The sequence below is a fragment of the Lichenostomus cassidix genome, chromosome 3, assembly GCF_008360975.1.
Source record: "Lichenostomus cassidix isolate B80296 chromosome 3, HeHo_3.0, whole genome shotgun sequence".
Lineage (NCBI taxonomy): Eukaryota > Metazoa > Chordata > Aves > Passeriformes > Meliphagidae > Lichenostomus > Lichenostomus cassidix.
Genome location: NC_139483.1, coordinates 6,754,978 through 6,773,318, shown reverse-complemented (window position 1 = coordinate 6,773,318; position 18,341 = coordinate 6,754,978). Strand labels below are relative to the sequence as shown.

Genomic DNA, 18,341 nt, shown 5'->3' with positions numbered 1-18,341 from the left:
CCATTTGTACCTAATTGTCTAACCCTCAAAGATGAAGTGTGGGGATAGCTCCATAAAACTAAGGAAAAACAAATTACTTTAAAAATATGAAGCAACTCAAGGCATTAGGTAAGTCACTCTCTAGTGACTGTTGTGATGGGCAGACTGGTATCTGTCAATTGGGTGGACCTGTAAGGAGGGTATTTGGCCACTTATTTGTGAGGACTGCCCTGAAGAGACCAAACAGGGAGCAGGTCTTTCACAGCCATTTGGGGGTTTTTTTGCTGTTGTTTTGGTTTTGGTTTTTTTTTCTTCTTCTTTCTCTGTAAGTGGCAGACAGCATTACAATGTTTAAATATTTGCTACTGCAAGAATGAATGCAAAATGTCATGTGTCCGGATAGCCGTTTTGCTTTCCTTGTGGTGCTTGGGCTGGGAAAACATCCAAACCCAAGTTTGTCTTGCAAGAAATGATTTCAACATCAGTCCCCTGGCAATTGTATTTTAAAACTAACACAGCCTAATAAACTTTCACTCATGAAACCATCAAAGTTGTGTTTACTAGCAGAACACTCGGGTCAATAAAAATACTCCACACCACTAGGATTTGGGATTTTATTATTTTGCATTTATTGAGAAACAAATTGCAGAATAGAGTGGGGCCACAAATAAAATACTCCTATACATTCAGAATATAATGCAAAATGTAATTAGGCAGCACATTGTTAAGAGTCAGGATCAAAATCTAACAATATGGTGTCACCAATTGTAAACTTGTAACTGTATAATACATAATTGTCAACTGTTGAGAAAAGATCTCATTTTGATAACACATATTGAGGTTGGAAGCTTGTTTGTTAATGAGGGGTCTGAAAAACACTTCTGACTCCAGGATGCTTGACAGCTCTAACTGCAACATTGTGCTGCACAGTCAAAGAACTGTGAGTTAGAAGGAATACAAACAAAAAATAAGACCTTTTTAGGAGCAAAGAAACAAGCATGTTTATATTTAAGGAATGTATTAAAATCACAGCTATCCTGCTCAGATATTAGAATCAATCAATAGATTGAATCATGTGATTATTGTCTATTAATTTCTAAGTTTTATACACAATTTGGCTTTAAAACTGGTGGGTTTTTTTCAGAGCTGTTCTTAATATCCTCAGCTTCATCTCTATGCAGAGGTCTGAGGACAGGGATGCTCTGCTCCCCTGGATGTGGGCGAGAGCCAGAGCAGCTCTTCCAGCCCACCTTTGCTGTATCTCAGCATGACCCAGCCATGATCTCAGTTATTTTCTCTGTAGGATATTTCTCCCCTTGTGCAAAGCAGGAGTCTGGGATTTCAGGATGCCACCAGGTTTCCTTCAGGACTGTCCCCTCCTTTTTATGGCATCACCGATGGAGTGGACCTGGGACCTGTTGGCTGCCGGACACAGCTGCAGCCCCCAGCAATTCCCCATGCTGGCTTTCACAGCTCTGTGTGCCAGCTGAAGTTGTTCACAAAGCCAATATTCAGCACAAAAGAGCAAAGCCATATAAGTTGCACTAGCAGGTTGCTGCACACCTTTTATTTCTGATCTGTGCTGCTTTTATTTTCTTGCTGAGAGATTAAGAAGGTATTGTTAAGGTTGTTCTGGATGCCACAAAAACTCCAGGTAGCATTTTGCTGTGAATTTCAAAATTTTTGAGTAGTGCTGTGCTGGTAAACTCAGATTTGAACTCCCATGGCATATATTCTGTTCCCTCATTATCCCGTGTGCTCAGGAAGCTCCACACAACCCGTAGCAACTTGTTTTCTCAGAGGGAGTGATTACATGTGGTAGAGTGGGTTTCTTTTGTGTGTGTGTGTGTGGCAGTCATATAAAAGCCAGACCCTGTTATTTCTCAGAGTATTTGTAGCAGCTGCCGAGGAAATGTCCATGTTGCTCTATGTTTTAGAAATGGGGTTGGGAGTCCTGATGCCTCTGGAGACTCTGCTGGCATTGCTGATGTCTTCAGGTGGCACCAGACAGAGGCTGAGCTTGCTGCTGTCTGAGGAAGAAAGCAGGTGAAAGGCTTTCCTCCCATTCACTCTGCCCCCCAAACCCAGAAGTGACCAGTGTGGACTTTAGGTAGATAAAAGGAAATGCCCGTGTTTGCATTGCTATATACTTCCTGCTTCAGACAAAGACTGCATTTAGTGCTGTGCCTGGTGCCACAACAACCTGCCACAGTGCCACTGGAAATTTGTGTCCAGGTCACCCTCAGAGTGGTGGCTCTAAGCAAAAGGCAGGAGAGGCTGAGCTTTGTGCTGACTGGAAACAGACTGGAACTCCTCTGTTACCTCCAGGATCACAGTAGCTCTTTCCCTCCTTTCTGCTTTCTCACTGAGTCCCCTGCCCACTTCATTAGTAGACTTCTCATGGAAGCTTTTGGAAGAAGGGGTTGCACCTTTAATTACACAATTCAAACCACCAGTTATATTGCTTCCAAAATCAAGCACTTTTTTCCTTGCTTTTACTAGAGCAAACCTTGCTACAAGGCTGAACTGCATACAGTATCCTGTCTGCTTTGCTTTCCTCAATGCATGACTTATTTATCCTGCAAATGTCCATTTTCTTCTGTTTTCTCTTTGTTTTCTTTTAAAACACCCTTTAACCGCTGATGAGTTGAAGCAATTGCCATAGAAATACTATGTACCAAAGCCTGCTCAGGCTCAGTGCTTCTTCATTATTACAGTGCAGCAAATTTCCAAATCCTGTTGGCTGCCAGCACCCTGGAAGAAGGAACCTCTGCTCTAAGGAGGCTGAGGGGTGCAGTCCTGTGAGCTGCGGTTTGGCATTGCTCCGTGGGCTGCAGTGCACCCCTGCTAAGGGAGAGGTTTGGAAGCATCTCCCAAATTAGGGGGTTAGAGTAGAAAACAGGACCACCAAGGAGCAGCTGCCTGGACATTGCCTTCCCCTCCCCTCCACTGCTCCAAGCTTTTGTCTTGGGGCTGTTGTTCTGCTCTGCTGCATCCGTGGGATGGCTGGGGGCATTGGGGGCTTAATGGGCAGTTGTCAGAAATAGTTGTGCTTCTACCTTTTTGTGCTGTCAGAGGGGAAGATGTTAAACTCTCTGAGAAAGCTGGATGTGAACAGGGATGGACAGTGGTCTTCGGACCATTACAACCTACTTCCTCTAATTTTTAAAATTTATATACTTTGTAATGCATTATTAATTTTCTTGTGAGTGATATGACTTTCAAGGCTATCAAGGGACTAATCTATTTTTTACATGGAGTAGAGAAGGATTCTAGGTTTGTACAAATAAAATACTCCCTGGAAGCAATACAACTGAAATGATATCTGCAAACATCACAGCTTTACCTCTCTTCTGAGCAAACATCAGCTCTCTATAGAAAGTTAACACTTTAATTAGACAGATTTTCAAATGATTGTGCATATCTGCTATTAAGTTAAAGCATTTGTGTCCTTTTTCATAAAAATTACTTTGTACAGCACTGAGCTAGGAAGCCTACGAAGAGATATCCAAATCCTTACTTTAAAAGTATTTGGGAAATACACATGATTAAACAATCACTGGTATTACCTGAAATCCAAAAATTGGGTTGCTATGGGTATAGAATATTTGCTTAATTCTAGATGATTGTGCCTTGCCTGCAAGGAAAATTACGTGTGGTTGCAGAGATTTAAATATGCTTTTTTCACTGGAACTACAGGTATAATGGTTTCACAGGTCTAAGTGTGGAGATAATTTTGGTTTTTGGATGTTAAACAGTAGTGGATATGTGCACACTTATTCAATATAAAATCTGGTGGAAATAAATAAAATCCAGCAAATGTTTATTTGGGAGCTGGGTTTAACCTCTAGAATAATGTTAACAGAGGGTTTAATATACCAAGTTTGGCACTTTTTTTGATAGTTGAAAAAATAGCATGAGTGCAGTAGAATAGTTCTACTGAAGAGTCAAGTACAGATGAGGAATAAGGTGTGATTAAAACACGCCATTGCAGGAACAGTGAATATTTTTTAATGATTCACATTTCATGGACACTCAGCTCACAATGTATCCACTTTTTCTTTTTCTTGGATGCTGTTAGCTACAAAGCTTCATACCAGCCTGTCTTCATACCAGCTTTGGAGGGAAAATAATGTCCATTTTTTCATCTCTGCTATTTCCTCCTCTGCACTCTTTGAAATTCCTGTCACTGATACCAACCACAGGTTCCTCTGTGTAGAAATGTGAAAATCTGGCAGGCACAAGGTGTGATCTCTGATCCACCAGCTGTACCTGGGGCACTGAGATAGCACCGAGTGTCAAATTAAGTCTCATTTGGATAAAGACACCTGGGCTGGCTGCAGAGTTTGAACCTTTCAGTACTAAACCCGCAAGTGTCCATTGCTTGTGGTAAGGGGTCAGCTCAGCTGCATGTGCTCTGCAGTTGCAAAAGGTAGAGCAAAGTTTCTCCCCAGCCTGCAATACCTGGCACTGTCAGAACTTTTGCCTATGTCGAAGCAGGTAGGAATCATCCGTCTTCTTGTACATCTGTGAATGTCAGAGGTAACATGCCTGGGAAAGGCAGGGCAGCTGTGGTTCTTATGGCTTTCCTTTTGGGGTCTGAACTGCATTTGGTGCACCTGAGAATAGGGGATGGAGGGTGGTGTGTGCAGGTATAAATCAAAGTGGCTTTTCAGTCCAGCTGTAAATCTGATCTGCTGATATGCTTCTCTTCAGGACTAGCCCTGTGGAGCAGATCCTCTGCCCACCCCACCCACCCAGACCCGGAATGAGAGAATGGGAATTGCCATGCAGCTCTTTTCAAGGCTGTTTCATGGTGCCAGGACTTGCTTGTCCATTCCATTTGTGGATTGTCCATAGCCAGAGCTTCGTTGTCTATATTTGGGTGGTTATTGTCATATCCATGGCAGCTAAGTACTGTGTGCTTTAACAGTGGGGTTATGTTTGGCAGTGCCAGGGGGAGGCTGCTGTTCCACACTGCCATGTTCCAGTGTAGTTGAACAATCCCTTTTTATGCTTTGCCATCTAGCCACAGTCATCATTGCAGGAAGTGGTTTGCCAAGCACTCCACTGGCACAGTATAGCCCAGCACAGCTGATAACAGGGGTCTACCTGGAGAGCAGGGGAATCCCTCAGTGATAACATCCAGAATAATGCTTTTAACCTCTAGAGTTGCTCTGTGATAATGGTCAGCCTCAGAAATGGATTCTTGCAGACATTTAATGATCGCTGCAACCTCGAGCACTCCTGCATAGAAAATGCTCCCTAGGTTTCACGGGACACAAAGGTGGTTCCAAACCAGCACTACTTCCAGGGACAAGCAGTGGCAAGCACTGCTCAAGCCTTAATCTCAGATAGGTACTGGGCTCTTCTCGTTCCTTGAGTCCCCTTCAGGGCTATATGGGAGTTTTTGAACTCCTTCTCAGTATTTGGGGTGCAGTTTGCCCTGTGCAGGGCACACGTGTTGCTCCAAAGCATACAAACTTCCAAACGTTTTGTGTTCTCTCCTGATGAGACCTGTCAGTGCCAGAGGGGATCCCTTGGGTCTGTGTGCAGTACAGTTATAACACTGTATGTTACAGAGCTGGGATGGACAAGTAGGACCATCCAAAACCTCTAATTCTGCAGTGGTTCTGAGGAAAAAGATACCTGCCTGTCAAAACCTGAAAAAAAATCTAGTTATGAAAGGCAATAAAATCCTCAAAGACTCCTTAATTAGTACCATACTGTGAACGAGTTACCCAAAATCTGCTTGGAGCGGTCACACACCCCAAGAGCTCAAGAGTTTTGCACCCAGCTCCGACACTGACTTTCTCTGTGGCCCCGGGCAAGTCACTTAACTCCCCGTTGTTCATTGAACTGCAGAGGGGAGATAACAATCCCTGCCTACCACGAGGTAGGTTGTGGCAGGATAAATTAGCTGTTGGCTTTTAAAGCACTTTAAAGATGTACTGCAAAGCATTAAGAGCACTTGTTTTTATGAAGACAGTAATGGTTAAATGATAATTCTGTGCTCTCGCTGAATTTGTTAGTTTTAAAGTGTGAGTGTTATGCTTCTACAATATGCTATTAATCCAAACAAATTACTAAGCCTTTGTGTGGTATGTGAGGAAGCCCATGAATTTACCTTTCCATAGCTGTAAATGCAGTGGAAAGGATCTGAACGTCCCTTCTCACCTCAAAGCCTCTGGCAAACTGGTCACTGACATAATAAATATCCAGCATTTAATAATGCTTCACTTTTCCTCTTTAAACCATTAGTTGTTTCCTGCTTGACTAAGAAGAACTTCAAATTCAATTCATTAACATTTCTTTAAATAGCCCTCTTAACAATGCCGGTTTGGTTTCCTTGTTATGTTCTGTCACTAATAACGGTTTTTACTTCTAACCTGTTATTAATTAGAAATAAAGACTGGATCTCTTCATTTCTGAATTAGTTTTAATGCCTCTTTTCTCAGAGGCCGAAGAGGGTTTAAAAAAAAAAAAAGAAGCCCGACGTGTCGTGTTATATAATTGCTCCTGGGGTAAATAATTTAGCTGGTCAGAGCAAGTGCACTCCTCGCCGCCGTGAGTGGTCAGCCCGGCGGCGGGCAGCGAGGCATGGCAAATCCGAGCCAAAGAGGAGCACAGCTGCATGAAAGTTTCATTAGGGCGGCCGAGGGAAGGGGAAGGGGCTGTGTCTCCGCGCTGCTTTCGGCGTGACCCGCGGCGCTGCCCGCGACCGCCGGGGCTGGCGGGGCACAGCTCCGCCGCGGCTTAAGCGTCTTTGCCGTGAAGGACAAATGAACAGGCGCAGACCGTCTCAGCCACCCTAATCTTTTCTTTCCCTACTTCAAAGCCTTCTGCGTTGCATCTCGGGCTGTAATTACCCTTGAGGTATTTCAGACTCGAAGCGACACCGGGAAAATTGCACTTCCCGATAATGGTAGTCCACAGTTGTGTTTAATCAATTATGTAGTTGGTCATGAGACTGGCTTTTTAGTTACAAGGATTTTAAGGCCAACCCCTTATGCCCTGGCTGAGGAGAGCAACAATACCGAATTAAAGAAACACTCTCCATTTGATGCAGTTTAATCCAGGCTTTACCTGCTTAATTAAAAACACGCTGCCAATACCCACTTACTCCTCCACGCTCTAAACAGCCGGTCGAATGCCACGCTGTAATTTCCTAAGCAAAACTGTTTAAGTTAGGTGGAGCTGCAACACTAATTTTTATGGATATAAACAGATCCACTCAGCAGCAGCAGCATCTCCGGATTCCTTGGAGCTGGCGGCAGTGCTGTAGTGCAGGGCTGGGAGGTGTGCAGATGCTGGGAACGTGAGCCGAGCTGGGAATTAAACACTAACTCACTAACTCACTTTGAAAGATACATGACAGCCAAAAGCTTCACTCCCCAGCAGTAATGGAGTTGGCTGGGGTGCAGGGGGTGCTTCCAGTGGAATAAATTCAGATGATGCTAACTGAACAGATACTTTGAGGTGTGTACTAGCTGGCTGAGGGAAGGCCTTGCTGTGGGAAGCTGGTGATGGTGCTGCAGGCCAGCCAAGGTTAAGTGATGGCATATCCCGGTCCTTACAGATTCAGTGCTGGGAGTGTGATGGTAAACTGGCAGTGGGACTGTGCTGGAAAGGTGGGAAATATTCAGGGAGAAGGAATCTGTCTGGAGGGCTGATGACACCTGTCCTGCCTCATGCACTGAACCCATAGAAACTGTGTGACCACTGGCTGTGGATGTTGCCAGATGTTTGTCTTTGGTCAAGGTTGGCTGGATACCACTGAGTTACCCAAACTGCAGCTGTTAGAAAGCATCCAGGCATTGTCCTGGCTCCTGCCCTGCTTTCCAACACACCGTATACTTCTCTATCCAGTTTCTCCTCCCGACTCTAAATCTCCACCTGCTTTTCGGCAATGCTTAGCAAGCCACTTAGAGCATTTCTCTTGCCTGCTCCTCCTCTCAGTCACTGGTGGTTCTCATCAATCATGAGGTACAAGTTTGATGTTATTTTGAATCTCTTTCACTTGGGGAAGAGGGAAACTTCCAGAATCCAGAACATCTTACAAATTCATGCATTACTTTGGTTACTTCTGTGCTTGTCAGCTCTTTGCCTGTGATGCAAGCTTGTTGCAGAAATATTGCCTCTGAGTTTAAGATATCCAGGAGACTTGATGCTATGTGAGGAGGTACTGATTGATGTATACATTTATACCTCTTCTACAAATTCTTCTGTCTCAGACAGCATTACAGATAACTGTCCCAGAAGAAGGCAGCTTTGAATGTCTGATATACTTACATAGTTCCAAGCGGGATGTCTGTCTGTAGTGTGAAAGGTAGGTTATTCCTTAGGCCTTTTCCCTCTCCTCTAATTTTAGACTAGGAGCACTATGAAAGAGTTGTTGTTGCCAGTCAGACAAAGCTGGTGGGATGTCTTTTTGGGAATCACTCGTTGCCCTAACCCAGTTTCAGGTATTCTATTAATACAGCACTGGAGTCTGGCTGGAGTACAAAGTCCCCTGTGGACAGGCCAGGGGCAATGTCTCTCTTCTGGAGCAATTATAGGAGAAGTTTTACAAAGATGGTAATTTGGATAAAAGTAATCAGAGGGGCGCAGTATAGAGAAAAAGAAACATTGGGGGAAAGTCAGGTTGGAGCTCAAAACTGAGCTAATGGAGGCTCAGTGGAAGATGTGATCAAGTTATAAAAAACTGTACTTTGCAAGCACAATTCTGGACTGTTCATGGAAAAGAAACAGCTCTTATGGTAGCAAGACTGAACTTCTGAATCTCCTCACAGCATTCACCTGTGAGCAGCGGTGTCTTATTGCTGGAGCAAGGCTTTGGTGTTAGCACTGATCCAGTGGCAGCTATTTCTGCCCTGCTTGCCCCGGGCCTGGGTGTGGGGTTAGCCAGCAGCAGCAGGCTGGGTTCAGCCTGGATCCACGTTCTGATCATGCTCCCCACATCATCCCACGTGTGCTGTGCCATCTTGCTGTGCTCGTGGAGCTCCAGTGCTTCACTGCTGATTAGGCAGATGGGCTGATACGAGACCAGTCAGTCCCTGGAGTGCTGCTTCCATACCAGTGATTTAGCTGTGTAGCTCTCTGCAACGAAACTTATTGAGGATGGCAGCCTGGGCAGGCCCATGGAATGCAAGATATGTTATTTTTGTTCTGAGGACGTTTTTAAAGGATTTTAATTATGTGCATGGTTAATAAATGTCATGCTATCCATCTTCAGTCATGCATGCACGTGTTGTGTGCTGCTCAGGTACCCACTGGCCCGTAGTGAGGGTGATGTGCAGCCATATTTGAGACATATCATTACTTGGATTGCTTTTGGGGTAAGCACAGGAAGGGATGGGTTCCCACTACCCCTAACAGTTCCTGTGTGACAGACACAGAGTGCGTAAATCTTTAATGTGTCTGCAGCTGGGAATGCAAGCGGCTGCTGCCCTCTCCTCAGTCAATTAGACTGTCTTAATTTGCTCTGACATAAAATTAGTTTCCCCCCCCCATTTGTATTTCCTCACACAAAGCAGGGATAAAGATTGTTACTGTAGAAAATTAAGGTGGGTGTGAGACCCAAATGGTGAGGCAACAGGGAACATTTCAATTTTTTAGCTTTTGCGAGGCTCTTTGTTGAACAAACCACTTCCTACTTATCCCAAATCTTGCCCAAATCTTGTGGTGGTGGCACCTGAGGAGGGGTCAGTGTGTTGAGGTACCTTCCTAGTGGTTCAGATTGCCATGGACAATGCCAGCTCTGACAGCACAGTTGAATCAGGGAATCACAGAACCGTCACTGTTTACTTTTAGGATTGTAATTGTTCTTCTACTTAGGGAAAAAACATTTCCATTGCACCCTGCCTAAGGAATACACCTTGGAGAGTTCTTACATTTGGCTTCAGGTGGAAGTCCTGAGCACAGTGGGGCATCAGCCCAGAACTCCCTGTGCAAGTGCACAAGAGAGGTGTGATGATAAACATTTCTCCCCCAAACTTTGCATTTCTCTTTCTGTACTTTCTCATTTGGGTTTGTTTTTTTCCGTTGACCACCGGCTATGACCATATGGCTTCTCTTCTGTTTTCCTCTGTGTCTTCTACCCCTCTGCTCTGAACATATTATAATGTTCACAAGACATTTTAATATCAGTTCTGGTCTTGCCTAACAGCACAAAACATCTTGTGTATTTGCATTTTTTAGTTTAATCATTATCTTAATAATTTTTGGGCAGTAGCCACAGAATCTTTTTCTCTCTGTCTCATCTCATCCTTAAAGCAGCAGTTCATTGCCTCTCCCTACCATGCCCTGTTACACTTGTTTTAAAATTTTAAACCCACAGCTAAGTCATGGTTTGGAATTTGGAGATGACAATAACCTGCCTGTAAGACAGGTTGCAGCCTTCTCTGGAGCAGACCTTCAGGACTGACAGCATTAGTCAGAGAGAGCTATTGGGCTCCAGCTAAGGACACCTGGAAATGGAATTCCTACAGATGGATGAGCTGGTGTTAAACAAGTTCTGGAGATTAAAATAATCCTAGGAAGCATTGGATTAACAGGAAAGCCCTCCATCTTCTGTACCCTGGCTATGGCAGACTAATTTATTTATTTATTTATTTAATGTTAGTTATATTTTAAGTGTTATAGTCCAGGGAGGCAGTGCACCCATTACCATAAATCCCTTCTTTTTTCATATCCAGCTTGATTTTTCTTATCTTGGGGTTAAATTCACTCCTATTAGTTTGGGTGTAGTTACACCAATTACATAGGCCTGGGCTAGATTTGGTCCTGAATGTCAAACTCACTGTTAGCATCTTGGGATTACCTCATGATCTCCTTTGTAATCCTTTTACAAACATATTTTCTTTTCAGCTCATGACAAACCTAATTAGTGGTGTTTTCAGTAAATAGGAATACCTATAGCAAAAGTCCTTTTTCAAATACAGATTTGCCATGACTTAACATTAGTTTGACCTTCCATGGCATCTCTCAAGAAAGTATTTTCCTCATGTTGATTAATCAAACTTCATGAAATTTACTAGATAAGTAAAAATTTGTCATTCCTAGGTTAGAAACAAAAAGGCTGAGGGTCAGAAAACCTTTTTAAAATCACTGGAAGATTGAAAATTATAGCTAAACTGCCCTAGCTTTTAGACCTCTGCCATATTTCCAAGATGCTTTCCTTTTTGACAATCCTGTTCTCCACTAGCACTTTCCCATTGACTTTCCCTTGTTTGTCTTCCCTAAATCTTCAGCCTTTTAAATATTCCAAAGCATTTTCCTTTATTGTCCTGATGAAGTTTGAGAGAATCTCAGCCCCTGCCCCAGGTGACTCTTGAGCTGTCAGGAAAATGTGAGCTCTGTGGGGAGGAGGAAACACGTCATGGTGCATTGTGCAACACTGAGGTTCTCAACACCAATTCCAAAGTGCTGCATCTTATCCTCTAGTGTCACCCCACACCACAATCTGTTGCAGCAGCCACTGAATGCAATGAAACCCTCTTTTCCTTTTTCAGTGTTACTCACTGTTCTTATTTAGAGAGAGATCTGGCTTCAATTATTTACAGAAGAGATGCTGGGTAGAGTTACATACCAGACAAGCTAGGCTGACTTGTCACAATCTTTTAGGACTGCTTTTTTTTCTCTAGATATTTTTTTTTAAATTTGAGAAATCTTAATTTTTCCCCCTTAGAGTAAATAATTTGTAATCATAAATGAGTATTTGGGAATATGTCACCTCCAGGTACTACAGATGAGGCCTTCCAGGCTTATGAAGCCACAGAGGGGTTAGCTAATGTGACATTTTTTAATCTGCTCATTTGTTTCCTCATCATGGAACAAGGGCTTCTGCTTCATTCAAAATGAAAAGAGAAGAGCATTCTAACCAGTTGTGTGGAGAGAGTGCAGTTTTTCTCAGATAATCTGTTTCCGGGTTTTGTACATATTCTGTGATAATCTAAAAATCAAAACAAGATTACACTCTTCCTCTTCTATGTGTTTGAGATGGTTTTTTTCCACATCTACTCTTTTCTTAAAACTAAACAAGGCTCCTGTTCAGATCATATGACTGTTCAGACACAGAAGATGCTTCTTCATTGATTATGAACTTGTTTTCAACTTCTCCCTTTTCTGTAACACAACTCCAATTCATTGGCTTGCTCTCCTTCACTGGAAACTCTATATTTTGTATCTTCAGTGAAATATGCTGAATTAAGAATAAGTTTTTTTCATCATTTTTTTAATGTGTGTGTGTTGACAGTAATTGTTTTCTAAGGGTTTGATTCAAAGGCTGTATAAATCAATTGGATTTGGAATACAAATCCTAGAAAAGAGAACTGGAAGGGGTATCAAGATATCAACTGATCCAAACATGACCTAATATATCTATTTAATTTCTAACGGATGGTCCTCTAATCAACCCTTAAAAATCTCCAGTCACTATTTTCACTCTTGAAAGAATGTCCTAGCACCCAGCTGATTTTCACTTTCTGTCCATGATTTCTTGTCCTGTCCACTCTGAATGGGAACAAAGCTGTTCCCTTCCTCTCGGATGGAGTCTTCTATGCCCTCGGATATTCTTTTTCTGCCTCCCTCAGTTTCTGTCTTTGAGGATCACCACTCCTGTTTGTTCATGGGAACTCCTGAGCATATTTCTCCCATGTGAGTTTTAGCTGTTGGATGTCCTCTTTGACTTTGAGCAGTGGATGCAGAAGCCCAGGTGACACCTCCTGCCACTGCTGATGGCAGACAGAGGTCCTGGTCCTGGGGAAAAGCCACACAAAGGTCTGGCAGTCTTGGATGCGACCTGCCCAACCTGTGCTCAGCAGACATGGGTGGTTTGGGGCTTTTCTCCTTGGTCTGCTCGTCGCTGCTGCTTCAGATTAAGGCTCCTCTGAATTCTGCCAGAAGCAATCAGTCACGTTAACATATTCCAGAAGCCAAGTCTGCCTGTGTGTGGGAAACTGAACCACGTGCTTTCTGATGTTGGCCAAGGGAGATGGTGTAGGACTTCTGACACCTGGGAATTAGTCTGCTGATTAGATCTTTCACTGGTGGAGCATAAAATACCTCCCCCCACTGCCATGTATTTTCTGTAACTTAGTTGTTGATAGCTTACAAATATCTCAGTGCTATCCCTTAAGCACTTCTGAGGGAATGTTCATCACCTGTTTTTCTTCAAATTACTTCAGAAAGACCAAAGGGGAGCTGACATGACAAATCATAGGGTAAAACAGATTATTAGAAGCAAGAAGGCATCCTTCAAAATGTTGAAGTTCTGTGTTCAAGAATGAAAAGGGAGGACAAGGCTCACAAATCTTCAGGAACCCTTTGAAGGAGTCCCCAGGCAAATGAACAAAGAGATCTGGGTGATATGGTCCTCAGGGAATTCACAAAGGCATTTGAAAAAGTGCTTCACCCAAGGGTCTTACAGGAAATAACCTCCATAAGTTTCTTGCATGGATAAATAATTGTTGAAGAGATGGGAAACAACAGAGAGGAATAGAGGTCATTTCCACAGCTGAGCCTTGCAGAGGTCTGTGCTACAGCCCATATTTTCATAAATGTGCTAAAAAACCAGGGCGAGAAATAAGATGGCAAGTTTGGAGGTGAATGCCAACTTATTCAAGATAATAAAGGCGAGGGCTGACTGCAAAGAACCAACGAAGTGCCTTTTCATATTGTGTCCCTGAGCAAAGGAGTGGGAGATAAAATTCAGCGTGGATGTAAGAGAGGTGGGGTGAAAGTTGCAGCATTACACTGATGGTGATGAGCATGGAATTGAATACTATTGCTTGGGAAAAAAGACGTGGTTATAACACTGGGCTTTGAAAACATCACCTCAGTGCTTAGTATTTATTTTAAAAAAGGCTGGCTTACTGTTGGGAGCTATTAGTAAAGTAATACAAAACAAAAGAGGAGACAAAAAAGAGGAGACACTCTTCAGCACTTTAGACATCCATGCTTTGCCCACATCTTGAATACTTGGTTCAGTTCCAGCACTTCAGACACAGCAGGAGTGGAAAAGGCATGGAAAATGAGTGATTAGAGTCAGAGAATGGCTTTGTATGAAGAATTATAAAATAGTCTAGGATTCTTTAGCTGGGAAAAGAGAAGAGGGGATATGACAGGGGGCTGTAAAGTGATAACTACGAGCATCGAGATGAAGAGCAGGGAAAGATGGTTCATTGTTTCTTTCAACATAAAGTAAAGGAACATCAGATAAAGCTACTGAGCAAGGCTTCAGGGCAAAGAAAGTGTTGCTGCTTCATGGCACATGTAGCATACACAAGGAACTCCTTTCTGTAGGATGTTGTGGTTGCTGCAATTTTTCAGGTGTTTAAAGAGTGGCTGCTCATATTTATGTGACAAAAAATTTACCAAGAGCTGCTTTATGCAAAACCACTCTGGCTCAGAAAAATCTGTGTACTGCAAATTGTTAGAGGCTGGCAGGGTGTTCAAGGATATAGGATTGTATGGGCTGGTTCTGTTCTCCTCTTCCCTGGGTATCTACTTGGAGACAAGTCCCTGGATTTGCCCTGGTCTGATATGGTGCTGCTGCTCTTATGTTTGGTCTGTCATTCTCACAGATGCTCAGCCACTGCTAGTTTTAATTAATTGTTTTCAGTGGTCAAAGCAAATTGCCCAGCTATTCTTAAAGAAATCCAACCAGGACAATGAGATCTGGCTATTTCAGGAGTGCAGCAATATAACCTAGAAGTAAAAGAATTAAATAATTCTTAAAAAAAAATTACTCATTCCCTTTTAAAGGAGTATTAGGAAGGGAAAAAAAATGCACCTAAACAGTCATATATCAGAGAGGCATGTAAAATGTCCAGCTGAGGAGTGTTATTAATGAAGTGGTGAACTTTTAAGTCCATGCATAACATGCCTCCAGTAGGAAGGCTCTTATTTCCAATGCCTGGGGTAATCTAGCAAAATCCAAGCCATATCTTTAATGAACAAGGTAGGCTATCAATCAACACGGAGATGACACAAGCATTTCATACAAACCCAAAACCCGACCCCCCCACCCCTAAAATCAAGGCCACTGCAATGCCTCCCAAGGCTGCTCGTCCTCGCCAGGCAGGCAAGGAGTCATGAATCTGCATGTGACTGTTAAAGGCAGAGCTGCTCCTAAGTAGGTGGCAGTTATTTTTAGCAACTAGTTTAAATTGTTCTGATATTGAATCTGCACCGTGCAGGGGTAACATCTTTAAAATGCAATTCTATGGTAGGTGGCAACAATCAAGCTGAATTACTGACATTGTAAGGAAATGAAAAGTCAAACTGCTGACCATGTGTATTTTATGGTATTTAATTAAAAGTAGATAACATAGTGTGAATGAACCACAAATCAGATAAAAATGGCAGTATATTCTCATATTTAACACATATTTGACTTGTGGTTGCTTGACAATTTACCAGAACAGGTCTATGACGGTCTCCAAATATAAAATCAGGAGTGTAATTAAAAATACTGCAGGGAAGAAGCAATATTCAGTTCAACCCTGAACTACGTTAATCACAGCCACAGCTGTATCACTTCCATTCCCTTTAACAAGAACCTAATTTCTTCTTCTTTTTTTTTCTTTTTCTTCTTTTTTTTTTTTAATAAAAGAGGGGGAAAAAGTGTCCAGGCTTTTGCTAAATCAGAGTGTTTGGTTTAAAAAGCTTAAAATGTGGGGCTGGGAGGAAGAAGAGGAGGGCAGCAGAGGCAGAGCATGGTTTATTAGGGGCTGTGGTGCAGCTGCCTCAGCCTGGGGCTCTGCTGCAGCCATGCACCAGGACTGTGGCTTCTCTTCTGCTTTTGGCACAGGATTGTGCTGTGACCTTTAGAGGTTTTTTTTATTGCAGCCTGGGCCACAGCCTTCTCCTGTAAAGCAGAGCTATCCTTGCCTTCTCTCCTTATTCCTGTGTTTGGCTAATAACCAGGAGAGCGAAGCCTTGACCTCACTTGTGCAACAACCCCTGTTTCAGGGGCATTTAGCTCAGCTCTCCTCCCAAATCACCCCACACACACGTGCTGGCTGCTGGCTGCTGCAGCTCTGCCACGAGCAAGGGAACACAAGCTGGACTTGGGCTCCCACCAGCATTTCTTTTGTTAGTTCTGCCACTGAAAGTATCCAGCCCTAATCCATGAGGCTTTCCTGGGCATGCAGTGGTGTTCCTGGTGTTCCCCTGTCCCTGGGGAGGTGGGTCTCACAGCCTGACAAAAAATATCTGGTACCATGCGTCTTTTCACTAGGATTCAAACAAAAAGTTTCAAATTCTTCTTGTAACTCCAGCTGAAGAGGCAGCTCTTAGAGAATGAGTGTTTAGTCTTCGCTTGTTTGATGTCTGTCAGCACAGCTTTCAGCCAAAATAAATAAAGGTAGGCTCTCCATTCAAAGTGAGGGCAGGGAAAATGGGAGTTCAAGCTTCCCGTGCTCACCTTGAGGACCCTCACAGGCAGTGCCTGCCAGCTTCTCAGCTCCAGTCTCTGTTCCCCCTGCCCACTACAAAATGCTGTTTTCTGCCCTGTGAAGCCCCAGTTGATTCCCTCCCCCCCCCAATCTCTATTGCCTTCTTGTTTCCACCAGCGTGTGTAAATGAGTTGCAGTGTGACTAGCTCTGCACTGCACAGAGGAAGGAAAAACTGCATTTTAATATGGGGGGTTTTACCAGGTGACTCCATCTCCTGGAAATCCTTGGGAACCAGAGGGTGAAAACCAGGCAGAATGAATTTGTGCACGTACAATTTGAAAAATACAATTTTTCTTTTACTTTTTGCCACTGGACAGTTGAGTTTTACACTGTACCACTGGGACTTCCAAGGGCATCCAGAGATTTGTGCACAAAGGTGTGTTTTGCACAAGGACTAAATAACCTCCTCTCTTGGTGAAAGAATTCAAGAAAGGATTTCCATGTTGCAATTCCCATTTCTTCTTCTCTTTGGTGGGTTACAGCTGATTAGGGAGAGGGTGGGATTTAGGTTCTGGTAGGAGAATCCTATAGTCTAAATCTCCCTGCTATTATTTTTTACTTTGGGAAACATTAGTTGACATGCAATTGCAGTAATATTCGCTGGTCTCCACAGACATCGTTAATCCTTTGGGAAAGGCTGTTTTCTCCCTCAGTTTTGTGTGGAGTTTCAGAATTTCAAAGTCTCTTTTAGTGAAATTTTCTTGCACTGGGTACAGTATAATCCAGTGTTTCTTGTCCCTCTACTGCAAAGCTAATTGTAGCACCATTTGTTACCTCGAGAATGAGACTATTTCTTATCTATTTTTAAAATCGGACTTTTTAGCTTATTCTTGACTTCGCTGCCCTGTAGCCTGAGTGAGCGTAATGCAACACAATGGACTTGCAGGTAATCAATAAAAGCTTGGAGGTCAGAGATGGCATTTGACAAACTTACACTCGTGATTAAATATTCTGCTGAAGGAAATACTTAGAGGTTTTTTTTTTTAAAGGTAAACTCAGAGCTGCCCTGATGACCCTGAGGTTTGAATTCTGTGCTGCCATGTAGAGGAGCTGGCTCTGGAGTTCCTTTTTGGGACAAGAGCCATGGGTTGCTGCACAGACTGCCTGCTGCCTGCACCTACTGTGGTTCATGAGGCTCCTTTAGGCTTCAGTCATGCCAAGGTCTCACCAAATTTGAGTGCTGTAACCAAGCCACCTGAGTTAGGAGCCTTGACACCCTGGTCTCCCTTATCTACTCAGTGGAGAGAAATTATTACAGTCTCGAGGGATGACAGCTTTTTAACAAATACCAGTACAAGATGGATTGCAACAGGTTGCACTGCTACAGCTCTATGTGTGTGATGCTCAGGATTGGCTTTAAACTAGGCTTAAGTTATCAAAGTGTTCTCACCAAGCCCTAGCAGTTAGAACAGTTTTGTGTGCACCTGAGGCAGAACATCTAGTTCTGTGTCTCTGAGAGGAAACTGGGTAAGGTGATGCACCCCAAAACCACCTTGTGCCAGTGAGGAAAATCAGAGGATTTGCTTTCAAGTTTCATGACTGCTCTTAACTGAGACACTGAGTGCCAGTGCCCTTAGTGCTGGCACTGCTGCTGGTCATGTGGTGCCATTGGGTGGGAAGGTGGGAGTGCTTTTGCATGTTGACAGCTGAACTGACAAGCTGTGAATTCCCTGTGTTTTAGATTTAATTTTGTGAATGAGTAGTGCAACCACAAGGTCCTGCTGGAAGGACAATAGGAAAACTCATTCAGGAGGTACTAGAGCAGGATCCTAGTATTTGACAAAGATACCAAGCACCTCCAGGAGTAATCATCATCTCACTGTCACTGTTGTCTGGCTGTGGACGTGATGGGAAAGATGGTTTTCTGTCCATGGGAATTTAACTTTACGTCATCCAAACTC

At 43.2% G+C, this 18,341-nt stretch overlaps 1 long non-coding RNA gene across 3 annotated transcripts in view; it reads left to right on the top strand.

Annotated features, from left to right (window-relative positions):
- LOC146438950 (uncharacterized) overlaps positions 1 to 18,341 on the top strand; it is a 199,930-nt gene that overhangs the window by 126,979 nt on the left and 54,610 nt on the right. The window contains exon 4 of one of the 3 annotated variants that reach the window (XR_014851219.1): positions 8,214 to 8,308. The exons of the other annotated variants lie outside the window; for them this stretch is intronic. This is a non-coding gene — a long non-coding RNA (uncharacterized LOC146438950). Of the gene's footprint in view, positions 1 to 8,213; positions 8,309 to 18,341 lie in introns of those variants that run through there. 3 annotated transcript variants of the gene reach the window in all.